At 33.7% G+C, this 13,852-nt stretch overlaps 1 long non-coding RNA gene across 1 annotated transcript in view; it reads right to left on the bottom strand.

The window, feature by feature from the left end:
* Positions 1 to 1,460: 1,460 nt before the first annotated feature.
* Positions 1,461 to 13,852, bottom strand: part of LOC116542605 — a 222,649-nt gene continuing 210,257 nt past the window's right edge. Inside the window, exon 3 of the long non-coding RNA XR_004265285.1 lies at positions 1,461 to 1,863. This is a non-coding gene — a long non-coding RNA (uncharacterized LOC116542605). The remainder of the gene's footprint in view (positions 1,864 to 13,852) is intronic.

The following is a 13,852-nucleotide window of genomic DNA, read 5'->3' as shown; positions in this document are numbered from 1 at the left end:
TTTGGACTAATTTCCAGGCTTATATTTTCTAACTATTTTCTCTTTGATGAAGAAAAATGTGTTTCTGATGTTCAAATATAGCATTTTATTTTTTTTTCCCAGCCTACTTTGGAAAACTTTTTTCATAGTTCGAAACCTTGGCAGAGTAAAGAATTATCACTAGGAATTTAGCACTCTGTATAAAGAAACTTTGCTAATAAATGAGAGCATTGCATTACCAAGTTAGACAAAAGCAAATGAACAAAAAAGAAACAAAGTGAAATGAAAATGGAAACTAATTCTTTTAATTTTTACAGAGTAAGAATAATTGTTCACATCCCTGTATATATGAAACCCCCAACTTTGAGATCAAGTTGATTAAGAAGCTCATACAGAAGCAGAAATATAAATCACATGGAAGAGAAATCACAATCTATATATCTACTTTGCCAATTGTAAGGCTGAATTTTTAGCAATGGAGCTATCATTCCCACAAGTTACTGTAGTACTAGTTTGAAGATACAACTATAATAACTATATGGCGACTAAATTTTCTATGTTTTTGTTCTAAACAGCTGTGAGAAACGTTATAGCTCCATCTTGAATTCTAACACGGTTTTGTCTTCCTGAGCAGAAGGAAAATATTCTGACCTGATTTTAAGTCTCAAATCCCTCTGAATAAATATAGTCAAATCAGCAATGACTAAGGGCCTTTTGGCTGCTATTACTGGTACAAAAGTCAAAAGTGATAGTGATGAAAAGACAAACTTAGTTCATGTTGTCAACATGGAAATTGGAGTGCCTTAACAGAACTTGACAGAGGAGGCACTTCCTCATATTGCCCATTTCAGCTGGAATTCACAACTGTGCCAGGTGAGGTTCAATACTGTGATTTGTTAACCTTATGAAAACTCCCATAGAAAGGAATTTTGCCTATTGAGAGCTAACAACAGTGAATGATTATCTCCTTCATCAAATCTGATTGTCAATCCAATCTCATCACTCTTTTCTAGTGTTAGGACTTTCTTTTCAATAGGGGAATTAAGATGTAATTAGTAGGTGTGGCTATCTGTAAAGTGTGGTTGGCCTGCAACATACTACCTAAGGTTCCTTAAACATATTGCCATTACTTTTTTTTTCTGGTTAAAATGAAAATACCTATGAGAAAACAATAATAGTATAAGGGACTTCAAGCTGTTTACTATTGGGTATGAATCTGTTTCAAATGCTTTTTGATAAAAGAACACGGATATTGACAGATGTAAAGATTTACAGGGCTTATCATTATAATAAAGAAAGTGGGCAGTAAGATCAAAACAGATAGAAAACACAAAAATAATGCTGGATTGCCACTGAGGAAGGGACAGGACATACAGTTTACGCTATGACTTTTCTAACATTTGCCTATGTTTTCCTAAAATGAATTCTGAATTTTGGTCCAAGATATATCATTGAAACTACCAACAAGAACTTGTCTTCTGCCTTTATAAAAACTAGATTAAAAAACAAAAAGAACTTTACTCCCAAGGAAGAATAGCATTCTAGTCCAACCTGGGACCATATACACCTTGTAGAAAATGGCTTTGTCTTAATCACCTTTGTATTTTCAGGGGACACATAGTAGATGTTCAATAAATCTTGGTAAAATGAATGGATGAAAATAAAATTAGTCAGTTTTTATCTGTCAATATGCTTCAATGCTAGGTCCATCTGATCCATATATCCTAGCAATATTGTGCTTTAGTTGCTTGCTAGTTACCAGAGCAGACACTTACTTGAACTCCCTTCGTTGTGGCTGTTATACCCTCAGCATATGCAACTCTGTATGAGGACATCATCTCCAATTCTTCTGGATTAATTTTTTGACAGCTGCTCAGAGGCATTCTGTTAAAAAAAAAAAAAAAAAAAAAAAAGAATCAACATACAGCCCTGAGAAGGATCATACTAGCTATATGCTTCCGAAATTCTGAAACTAAGCTAATTTCAATATTGAGAATGGATAGTATTTTGATGCCATAGTTGAAAATTTCATACATAAGTCCTTTTTCCTATCTTACCAAATACTTGATATTTTTCTTTATTAATGTGAAGTTAACATACAAGTCTTGGGATTTGCCTTAAGAATGCAAATCTGGAATGGATGTGAATTGTGAGAAATCAAGAAAAACACAATGTCATCTTGCAAGGAAAATTATTCAATGATTAACATGTTTGACTCCAACTTTTGATTATCATTGCTAAAACATCTGCGCTACAATGACTTGGCTGAGCCCTAATGTCTTAACAAAAACTGTTAAATTATTAACTAGACTTCTATTTTGTTAAATCATGAAATATCTGAGAAAATGGGCAAGGGTAGTAAGGGAGTATTTCAATCTCTAAATCATGATTTTAACAGAGAATAATGATACAAATGTGTTTCCAAAAAGTTAATATAGGAACTTTGGCTTAAAATTTTAAAAGGTAGTTGTTCTCTCATGCTTATGTCTAAGTCAGACTATCTGGATTTCTGACAAGTATAGACAGGAGTCATAACAATCATGTTTTTAAAGGAAAAGTTATTTCAAAGATAAAATTTTCTATATGCTTCTTGTATAATGTTCTGTTTAGGTACATTATAATCACTATAATCATTGCAATTATATAGTATTTGAACACATATATTTAAAAAGATGCTCAACTATTTGAATAAGAAAAAGGCAGGCATTGAATATGAGTTGCAATAGTGCCATTATCAACATACATACTAATGAAGCTGTCACTATATACAGGGCAATATGTTAGCTCTGGGGAACAAACTATATAATAGAGCCAATATATCTCCTATATTGACTTACGCAAGCAAAAGAAGTGGCTGGGAGATCTAAGTGATACAAATACCTGTAGATAAAACTCTTAAAAACCCAAAGAACAAGGATGTTAGCAAACTAATTCTGAAGAAAATACATAGTTTACAAATATCTAGAATTGTCATTAATGTATTCTTCCATTCACATATATATACACATATACCTATAATCTAGGAATACGAAAACACTTTCCTACTCCTCAATAGTAAAAATGTAGAACTTTCCCTTGGATAGAAAAGACACATACATAAAAAAGATTAACAAAACAAGAAGGCACAGGTACCAAGTAAATAATATAAAATGCAATATAAAATTTCATAACGGGTTAGGTAGTAGGAAATAATATATATAGAAAGAATAGAAAGAAGTCATTCAAAGAGTAAGAACTTGAGCTAAGCCCTAGGAGGATATTTGCACTCATATACAGAGAGAAAACAGAAAACACATTATAATAGGGTTAATGGGAGAGGCAGGAATATGTATGACATAATTAATTAAATAAATAGTTTGACTTAAAGAAATGTTTTGTCTTATGAGGGAGTTATGCAAGTCACTCACAATATGAATTTTGGGTAAATTAATATGCTTATATGAAATTAAAGCTTTGTATACACATACAAATGAATTTAGATAGAGAACAGTTCAAAATTAAGTTTGATCAATAATTCAGCGTACGGCAAGTAAGGAGGAGGAAATAGGTACAACCTTGGTGGCCAAAGATGAGACGAGCACTATGGAAGTGCCAGAGATTGGACACAGGAGTGTCTCGGACACTTTGGGGGATCAGTTTACTCAGCAGCTCTCTTACAAGTGATTACCTCCTATCACCTGAACTTAGTTATATGATGACATGATCCTTCAGTTTCATCTATGGGTTGGAGGGGAACTTGGCTTCATCTATATCTGGGCCTTTAAGGTTAATTATCATGCAGAAGAATACGGGCAGTTGGATCACAAGACTTCCCTTTGCTACTTCCTATCTATCACTTGCGGATATCTTTCCCTTATACTTTGGGAATTCCGTAAACCCAAATGTGAATCCTTCAAAACCTGCACCTAGATTGGTGGGGTGTGTTTTGGGGGGACTGGGTTTGCAGAGAGAAGTTAAGCAGGCTTGAAATTTCTCGCCGTGCTATTGAATGTTAAGATGCTTTGATCACACAAATATGTTATTAATATTTTAAATAGTGGCAAATAATATGAAGTTAATAAATAAAATGAGATAGTCAGAGTAGCATCAGATTTAGATTGAAAGAGTCAATGACGTTTCCTTAAGGAAAGAACATTTCATTTAAGTTAAATGAAAAAAAAATGAGGGAATGAGTGGAAAAAAATGCCACCTTGGCAACCAGTCCCGCATGAAAAAGAGCCCAGAGGTGGTAAATGTCTGATCAGAGGAGGCTACAAGAAACACTGAAGAAATACATACAGGTCAGATTATACAGATCCTTGTAGAGCAGAATGAAGATAAGAAATTTTACCTCAAATAAAATGCCATCAAAGGGTTTCGTTAGGTGGCTTTTTTATTCAGATTTGTGACTAAAAAGTATAACACATGTAGAAAAGAATTTCGAGTAGAGTAAAATTAAAAATGATGACAAGTGCGGAGCAGTTAGAAGCTTATTGCAGAAATTCAGGTGGGAGATAACGGTGGCTTGCACCAGAACAATTTACGTGAAATACATAAATTAATGAAAGTCCAAAGATTTTACTGTATGTTGTAATAAGATTTTGACATGGATTTGATATGTAAACAATGAGACTGAAAACTAGAAGAAATGTGTCCTTGTTATTTTCCAGTTTCTTGTATGAGAGACCAGAAAAATGAAGATAAGATTCTGATATTAGTCAAAATAGGCACTATTTTATCAGTCTTCAGAAGAAGAGCTTCTCTGCTTCAGCTTAATATTTAAATTTATCTCAGAATTCTGCAAAGACACATTGAACTGAGTAATATTTAAGATTTTCTCTTCTTTTTAAACATTCAGACAATAACCCATACATTGAAATACACATTATAGAATTATCTGAACAATAATAGCATATTAAGAAGATTAATTTCTTAATCTCTTTTCTCTCGCCCTACATACCAGTCTTTGTGCCTCTCTTGACTTAAATTACTAGACTCAGGAATATCAGTTATAGTTTTGAACAGGACATAGAATGTCTAAATTAGTTTATGGCCTTGGAAAAATTATTAAATTAAATATCACAGAAACATCAGTAAATAAAACATGCCCGATTAGTAATTTTCATATTGTAAGAAATGGAAATAACCAGATAGGTAACAACTAGGTTTTATTAGGAAATGAAGAATTATTACAACAACACTGATCTGGCAAGGCTTTTACTAAGTTTGGGAATTCTTGTAAACTTAAAAGTTCTTCTACCCCAATACCATTTGGAGAATTGAGTCTTCCTTTTCATCAGGCAGGACAGGAATATGGAGTCCCTTATCACTCTCACGCTAGCTCACTGGTAGAGCAGAGGTTCAATGCTAGAGAAAGCAAGATGAGAAGACATGAGGCTACCCCCCATATTCTCTGCCATGCTTGTAAACAAAGGTGTCACTTCCACCCTAATCTCTGAGGACATGGCTCAGAGATTTTGGGCAGTGGGAGAAACACTTTTATGACGAGAGACCTCAAAAGCTTTCTCAAAATAAATTGACTACATTTGAAACAGTGTGGAGAAATTCAAGCCTAAGGGCACGTTCAAAAATATAAAGATTTTGGTATTATAATATTTAAAAAAAAAAAGAATAGCTCTATAGAAGCAAAAAAATAAACTATATGCTAGGAGATTTACCAGAAAAAAAAAAAAGAAGAAGAAAAAGAGCCCTACTGGGGTCAGAACAAACCCCGAAGACTGGTCTGTAAAACTACCTCTGCAGAAAAGCCTGCATTTAATTGGATCAGACTGTGAAATAACTTACATCCCCAGTTATTATCAAAAATAATAGAGCAAATCATTTCCCATTAGTGGAGCCACACATCTGAGGGTGATACCAAACCAGGCAGATAACTTAAAAAATCAGGAAAAGCAGTTGAAGAGATACTTGCTAAAAACATTGCCATCCAGGGTGATTGTTTGCATGCTTAGATGCACCATCAGTGAAGAACTATGGAAAAAAAAATAGGCTTCAAAAAACAGTTCAGGGTGCTAGAACAATTTGAATTTCTACTAAATTCACCAAACACAAGTTCAGTTCATACTGATATTTTCCAAAACATATTTCCACTGTTTTACATTCTTTCCATCAGAAAAATTAATTCTCCAAAACACGTGATCATGTTTCTTGGCCTGAAAAGGCTTCTCTTTCAAAGTCACTCAAAATATTGGCTTCCATTTTAATAGATGGGGAAATATTAAATATAAATATGGTGGTCAATGTGGGAAGCACAAAGTATAGATTAATGGATTGCCATTTGCACCAAGTCACTTTTAAAGTGTTGTGGATTTTTTCCTTTTCCATTAACAATGGTACTATTTTGAGTCAAGAACTTTCATCACTTATCTATACGTGTGTATTAGCCTTCTAACTGGATCTCAAGCTGCTGTCACATTCTCCTCTAAATCATTTGATCAAATCAATGTTCCTTCAAGCCCATGCCATTTGCTATTACTCCTTAGTGAACTACAATAGCTCTCAGATAAAGTCAAACATTTTATCTTATGTATTCAAGCTCATTGCTTATGTAGCTTTATCATAGCTATTCACCTGTATCTTAGAGTACTCTCTACATCTCGCACTGTGTCCGTATGTATAATGTTCCTTCTTCTGTAAAGTGTATCCTGCTTTTTGTTTAAAATTTAATATTTTATTAAAAACTTTCTATACTTGCTCCAGGGCATAACTGATTTTTCCTTCTAGCTACATATTCTCCATTTTCTCACTTTTTGTATATGTGTGGATGCATATACATGATGTGTCTCTTGCCTTCTATTTTTCTCTCTCTCTCTTTCTGCTCACACACACACACACACAATATTGATTCATAAGATTATGAATGTATCTCTTTATAGATATCTTTTAATATTTTTAACAAGAATGATTTTGGGATATTTATTAATTCAACAAATATTTACTGATACTAAACTACACACTGGAATATAATGGTGAAGGACAGGCATGGTGGCTCATGCCTATAATCGCAGCATTTTGGGAGGCTGAGGCAGGTGGATCACCTGAGGTCAGGAGATTGAGACAAGCCTGGCCAACATGGTGAAATGCTGTCTCTCATATATATGAAATACAAAAATTAGCTGGGCCTAGTGACCAATGCCTGTAATCCCAGCTGCTCAGGAGACTGAGGCAGAAGAATTGCTTGAACCCAGGAGGTGGAGGTTGCAGTAAATCAAGATCACGCCATTGCACTGAAGTCTGGGCAACAAGAGTGAAACTCTGTCTCAAGAAAACAAAAAAAAGAATATGGATGCATAGCATTCCATTCTCACTCATAGGTGGGTGTTGAACAATGAGAACACCTGGACACAGGGAGGGGAGCATCACACACTGGGGTCTGCTGGGGGGAAATAGGAGAGGGACAGCAGGGGGTGGGGAGTTAGGGAGAAATATCATGGGAAGAAATGCCAGATACAGGTGATGGGGAGGAAGGCAGCAAATCACATTGCCATGTGTGTACCTATGCAACAATCTTGCATGTTCTTCACCTGTACCCCAAAACCTAAAATGCAATAAAAAAAGAATAATGGTGAAGAAAGCAGATGTGATCCCTACCCCAAAAGCATTTAGCCTAGTAGAATTTGAAAACAATTCTCTGTCTTATAGAGTGACCTCTTTATGACTCCTATAATGAGCTTGTCATCCTGCCTCTTGCCCCACAATGCTTCAATTTGTCCTAAATAGCTCTTCAGGGATAACATTTATAAGGCACATTTCTGTGTATCTAATCTTCAGTAGCTTCTTATATCTTGATGATTTCAGAATAATTCCTAACTTTTCTAGACATATCTTCGTGGATAATGAGTTTTCAGGCATATCTCATTCCATTGCAAGTTCTATGAAGGTAGGAATTACATCACACACTCATTCTTTTTTTTTTTTTTTTTTTTTTTGTAATGCTTGACTGGTGACTAACTGCTTTCTATTTCTTTCTATACTCTGATTCCTAATCTAATGATGCTGCTTCTGATTGGAATGTCTTCTTCAGCAACTTAAAGCATCAAGTCTTGTTTTAAATGCCGTCTCCTGCAAACAATATGTTCTAATCCCTATCTCCAACTAAAAGTAGTATTTCTCTCATTTAGGTCCCCATAATTGTTCTGTGTATTGTCTTTATGGAATTTGTCTTGCTGTACTTTAATAGATTCTTTAAAAACTCTTATTGGATTACTTTCTTTAAAATCTTTGTTGGAATAAAAAGTAGCCATTTTAAATTAAAACAGGCAAATATTGGCAACTTCATATAATTCAATCTAATAGTACAGAGAATGAGGACATTCATCTCTTATCTTCAGTTTCAGGTTCAAAGCTTTACTCTGAGAATCTATAGACTAGCTGGTCGCAATGAATAGCATAATAGCCGAAAGCTAATAAATATAATATTGTTAAACAGAAATTGGCTAAAAACAAATTCCATAAGTGCTTCTTTATATGCTTGATAAAAATATTATTTTTCTGATCTTTGTAACTATCTATAATTGAAACAGAACAAAAAAGTTATTGGTGATTCTGGGATAATTTGAGCCTAATTCTGAGGTGCATTATTAGGTCAAATTCCCCATGGCTTTAGTGGAAGATTAGTATGAGTAAGAGGTTCAGAGTCACTCTTATTAAAATGATTTATCAGAAAATGCTATGTAGGAATATTCCTCTGTAGTGGCCCGAAAAAGGGCATTGTTATAAATATGTCATCTATTATCTACATTACAGGTTCCACCAGAGAGGCCAATGAAAGCACATTCATTTACTTATTTAGTTTTTCATTCACCATTAGTGTTAGTCCTTGTAAAGGAAAGTGAGGAAAATATAATCCTCAAGAACATCACAGTCCAGTAAATATAACAGAGAGCTATGTTATGGAAAATTTTCATAATGTTTTTGGAAAGCATTTCCATACCTCTCCCCACGGTTTATAATCCACGACCTATGCCATTTCAGCACTCCTAAAGAGCTCCATCTGATCAACTTTTCAAATAGAATTATGATGTGTTTATAGGTATGTAACCTTTGCTAATATGTAATTCATTTTCATGTCTTTATTCTTAGTATTTAGGACAAAGTTAGTCCCAATAAATGAAAAATATTTTTGAATGTGTAAACGGGTTTACAAAAGAGCAAAGAATAAAGATACATAGTTCAAGAAAGTGAACAAAGAAGGAATTCACAGTAGTCTTGAGGGGAAAAGATAGCATTCCATGAAGGAGAGTAACATCTTTTCAAAACCTCACAGAGTATTCTCTTACAGTAGACTCTCAAAACAGAAACGGAACCTTGGGAAAAGGATCAAATGACATGAGTTCTTTTTTAACAAAATATTTTGACTTACAAATAAATCAAAGGGCACAAGTTCTAAATCTAGAACCATGTTATAGAACTATCAGCTTAAAATCAGAGTTTTCCACCTGCAGCTTACTTCAGAATTTGTATATCATTTATAACGCTAAATAAGATTACAAAGAAAACATACTTGAAGAACAAAATTACTGTTGAAATGAATGTATGAAATGCTTCAAGTCACACTGTGTCTAAAAAGATTTGGCTGTGGATAAAATGGGTGCCTGCATTTATACATATTGAATGTAATGGCTTACTGGGCTAAAGAAATTCACTGGGAGTCTGAACTAGCTGGGTGAATTATTTCTTCCCTTGGCATCTATTATGCACCTGGCTTTGAGTCATAGTTAAATACAGTTCCTCAAATAATTGGAATCTAACTGACCCTGAACTAAATCTGCTTCCCAAACTAAAGGTATTTTAGGACACATTATAAAGGACAAGAAATCTGTTATTTTTTAAATGCAGGAACAGGAATATTCTGAAGAAGTCATTACGTATTGAAGGAGGAAAATATTATCTTATCATGTAATTAAGAGGTCAGAGATGATTTTTCCCTTGGTTCTTAAATAAACGCTACCACTTCCATTATGCACTAATCTCAGAATAACTGGCTCAAACAAAATTAGCAAATTGGTATAAAGAACTTTGTAAAAGAAATTCTGTTTCACTTTGTGTTTAAGTTTTTAGTTTTCAGATAATTTTAGAATTGTGGAAAAATTGCAAAAATAATACAGAGTTTCAGTATCCCTTGCCCAATGCTCTCCTAATATTAACATCTCATCTAATCACAGAACAATTACCAAACCTTAGAAATTTACATTGTTGCAGTGCTATTATTAACTATAAATCTTTTTTTTAAAATATTTCACCAGTTTTTTCACTACTGCTTTTTTTTTTCTGTTCCAGGATCTAATATAGAATCTAATAATGCATTTGGCTTTCATGTCTCCCTACTCTCCACCAATCAGTGATAATTCCTGTCTTTCCTTGCCTTTCATGACTACAAGACGTTTGAAGGGCACTAATGTTAGAATGTCCTTTGTGGGCTTGTCTGATGTTTTCTTATGACTAGATTGTTGTCATACATTATTCGATAAAATATCACAGAGACAATATGCCTTTCTCAGTGTATTGTGAGGTCAAATGTCTTATTACTGGCAATATTAACATTTATCCTGACAGAATTTCTCCATTGTAAAGTTATTATTTTTCCTTTGGCAATTAATAAACACTCAGAGTAGATGATTTGAAACTACACAAATATCTTCTTCCCTTAAATTTATGTCCACCAGTTTTATCATCTACCAATGATTCATGCTGGCAGTAACGGCTACCATTGTGTTCTATCAATATCTTTCTATTTTCCTCATTGCTTATTTATTTATTTATTTAGCACAGATTCAACAATATTTATTTTATCCTTAGGGTGATAATACAATACTCTCATCATTTATTTTGTTGCTCAAATTCTTAGCTATGACCATTAGTTGTTAATGTGGTTTTGCTCTGTGTCCCCACCTGAATCTCATCTCAAAATATAATCCCCATGTGTTGGGGGAGAGACCTAGGAGGGGGTAATTAGGTCATGGGGGTGGATTTTCCCCATGCTGGTCTCATGATAGTGAGTTCTCATGAGATTTGATGTTTTAAAAGCATGGCACTTCACTGTCTCACTCTTTCTTGCTCCTGCTGCCATTTAAGAAGTGCCTTGCTCTCCCTTCAGCTTCCACCATGATTGTAAGTGTACCGAGGCCTCCCCAGCCATGCAGAACTGTGAGTCAATTAAACATTCCTTGTTTATAAATTACCCAGTCTTAGAAAGTTCTTTATAGCAGTGTGAAAACAGACTAATATAATTGTTCTTATTATTTTAAATAAAATTTATTTTTAGACTAGTTTTTAGATATACAGAAAAATTAAGAACATAGTACATGGAATTTTTGTGTACTACCAGTTTCTTCTATAATTAACATTATATTACTATGATACATTTACTAATTTTGTTATAAATATCAAATTAATATTGATAACATTATTATTAACTAATGTTCATAGTTTATTCAGCTGTCTTTAGTTTTTACCAAAGGTTCTTTTTTCATTCCAAGTTTCCCACTCAGGATAACACATTACATTTATTTGTCATATTTTCTTAGGATACTCTTGACTGTGACAGTTTCTCAGACTTTCCTTGGTTTTGATGAACTTGATATTTTTGAGGAGTACTTGTCAGATTCTTTGTAAGACTCTCTTTTATTGGTATTTACTTTATATATTTCTCATATTGAGAGTAATAGTTATAAGATTTAGGGAGAGGTAAAGAGTACATGTCATCAACATAATTTCTCACTGTTGATGTTAACATAAATTACCTGGACGAGGTAGTATTCGTCAGATTTCTCCATGGCAAATCTACTTATTTTTTCTTTCTTCCAATACTGCCGTCTTTGGAAGTCACTATGCACAACCCATACTTAAGTAGTGGGAATTTATTCTCCTTCTTTTTGAGGGCAGAATAACTACATAAATTATTTGGAAGTCTTCTATGTTAAAATTGATGTGTTTTGTTCCCATTTATTTATTTATTCATGTATTTATTTATATAATAGAATGTTTATAGTTTGAGTTACAATATATTATTCTGTGCTCAAATTGTTTCATCTTTGGCCACTGGGGGCGCTGTAAGACCTGAAACTAAAGGTGGGCACACGTGTCCATTTCATATACCCTCTCATTATGATTTTTTTTATTTTCGAAATTTGTGGGGTTTTTTGGCAATATAAGATACTCTACAATTATGTATTTTCTGCCCTAGTCCTAGAATTAGCCATTTTTCCAAAAAGCAGCTTGGGTTCTATTTAGTAAAAGCTATAATCTGGGTTAGGTGTGCTCATTGCTACTGGGGTATCATTGATTTTAAGCTTTTTCATCTAATAGAGCAAAAAGTACAACTGTGTATTAAGTTGTATATATGCACAAATCTATAAATATTTTATACATGGCTATTATAGGTATTTTAAGCTAAACATAAATTTATATTGATGTCCCCAACTGTACTTTATTACTACATGGATTATCGTGGCCTCCTCCACTTGATTATTGGTAACCTCACACTCTAATAGGAAGAAACCTGGCCCCAATAATCCTCCATCTATTTACTTAACTGTTCGATTTCAGAAAAACATCAGAGTTGTTAACTTACATCCCTACTAAAAACAATGGTTTCAGTGAGAGTTCGGTGTTTATGTACAGTTTTTTTTTTTTTAATTTTTATTGGCTCTAAGATTATTGTAGATGCTCGCTACAAAATTGAGGACATTCCCATTCAAGCGCTTTAAAAAAAGAACTCAGTAACATTCCTGAAAATAAATAACTATGCAAAGTTTCTCAGAAGAATATTAGCAGAAAGTTTCTCGAGTATTATGAAAAGAGAAAACCCATTTCCAATAAACATTTCTCTTTTAAACCTTAAGTTACTACCTTTCCTCTTCATAAAGTTCTTTCTGAAACCATGAGCTGACTGGCTAATAGCTCCCAGCTTCTGTCAGGTTACATCTCAATTATATTCATTATAGGCAAATTTGGTTCTCACTTTTATGGTAGCCCCATGAAAGAGGCTTTATTTTAGCTTCTTTGTTCTCCCCTACAGATGCCAATACCCTTACATAAGGTTGTGTAGGCCCAGTCCTATTTTATCCCCATGCTCCTTAAATATATCTTACTTCCCTCCTTTCCTCCTGCGACTCTGGGGTTCTGAAGTTTTGTAAAACAAATATATTGGCCTAAAAACTTGTTATAATACCTACCAGCTTTGCAACTACAGCTATTTATTCTTTCTTATCTCTAGTTTCCTAGGGGACAATAATTTTATTTTTACTTTGTTGGTAGTTTTGCACAGTAAGAACAAAACTAATATAAATTGTCTAATACATAGTAGATTTTCATATATGTTAGTTTTTTACCCTCTATTTTTAAAAATTTTAATATGCCTAAATTTAATCAACCAGAAGTGTCATGATAATAATGACAGATTCTGTGGCAACTTGGTGGAAGTAGTTATTTTTAAGATATCTCATCTGTCATTGACAAATTTTCTTGAACAGAACTAGAATCTGTTATGCAAAAATATGATGTTTATCATAAAATTGAGGGCACATGCTTGCTCTGAAAATATATACAGAAGCCACTACAATAGTTTGGTAATTATACACTAAAGCAATGAGGCCAGTGTAGGTGGCAGATAAATTTTCATAGAGAGACTGAAAAAAAAAATAGAACTGTCCTCTTTGAACTTCAAAATATGCATATTGTAGATTAATGCATATGTCTGGAAAATCATCTTAAAGGGATTGGCTCCTCGATCAGTGACACTAAACTCTAATGTAAGTGAAGGTGCAAAGATGTCTGAAGAGAGAACATGTTAGCCAGCTATGAAAGTGAGGGACATGAAAGTTCAGAGAGGACGATGGCAGAGTCCTGAAAACTCTGCCCATGGAGAGGATGT

The sequence above is a fragment of the Sapajus apella genome, unplaced genomic scaffold, assembly GCF_009761245.1.
Source record: "Sapajus apella isolate SASKATOON/1434 unplaced genomic scaffold, GSC_monkey_1.0 scaffold4, whole genome shotgun sequence".
NCBI lineage: Eukaryota > Metazoa > Chordata > Mammalia > Primates > Cebidae > Sapajus > Sapajus apella.
Note: the sequence above shows the minus strand (reverse complement) of the source record. Positions and strands in the feature narration are given on the sequence as shown.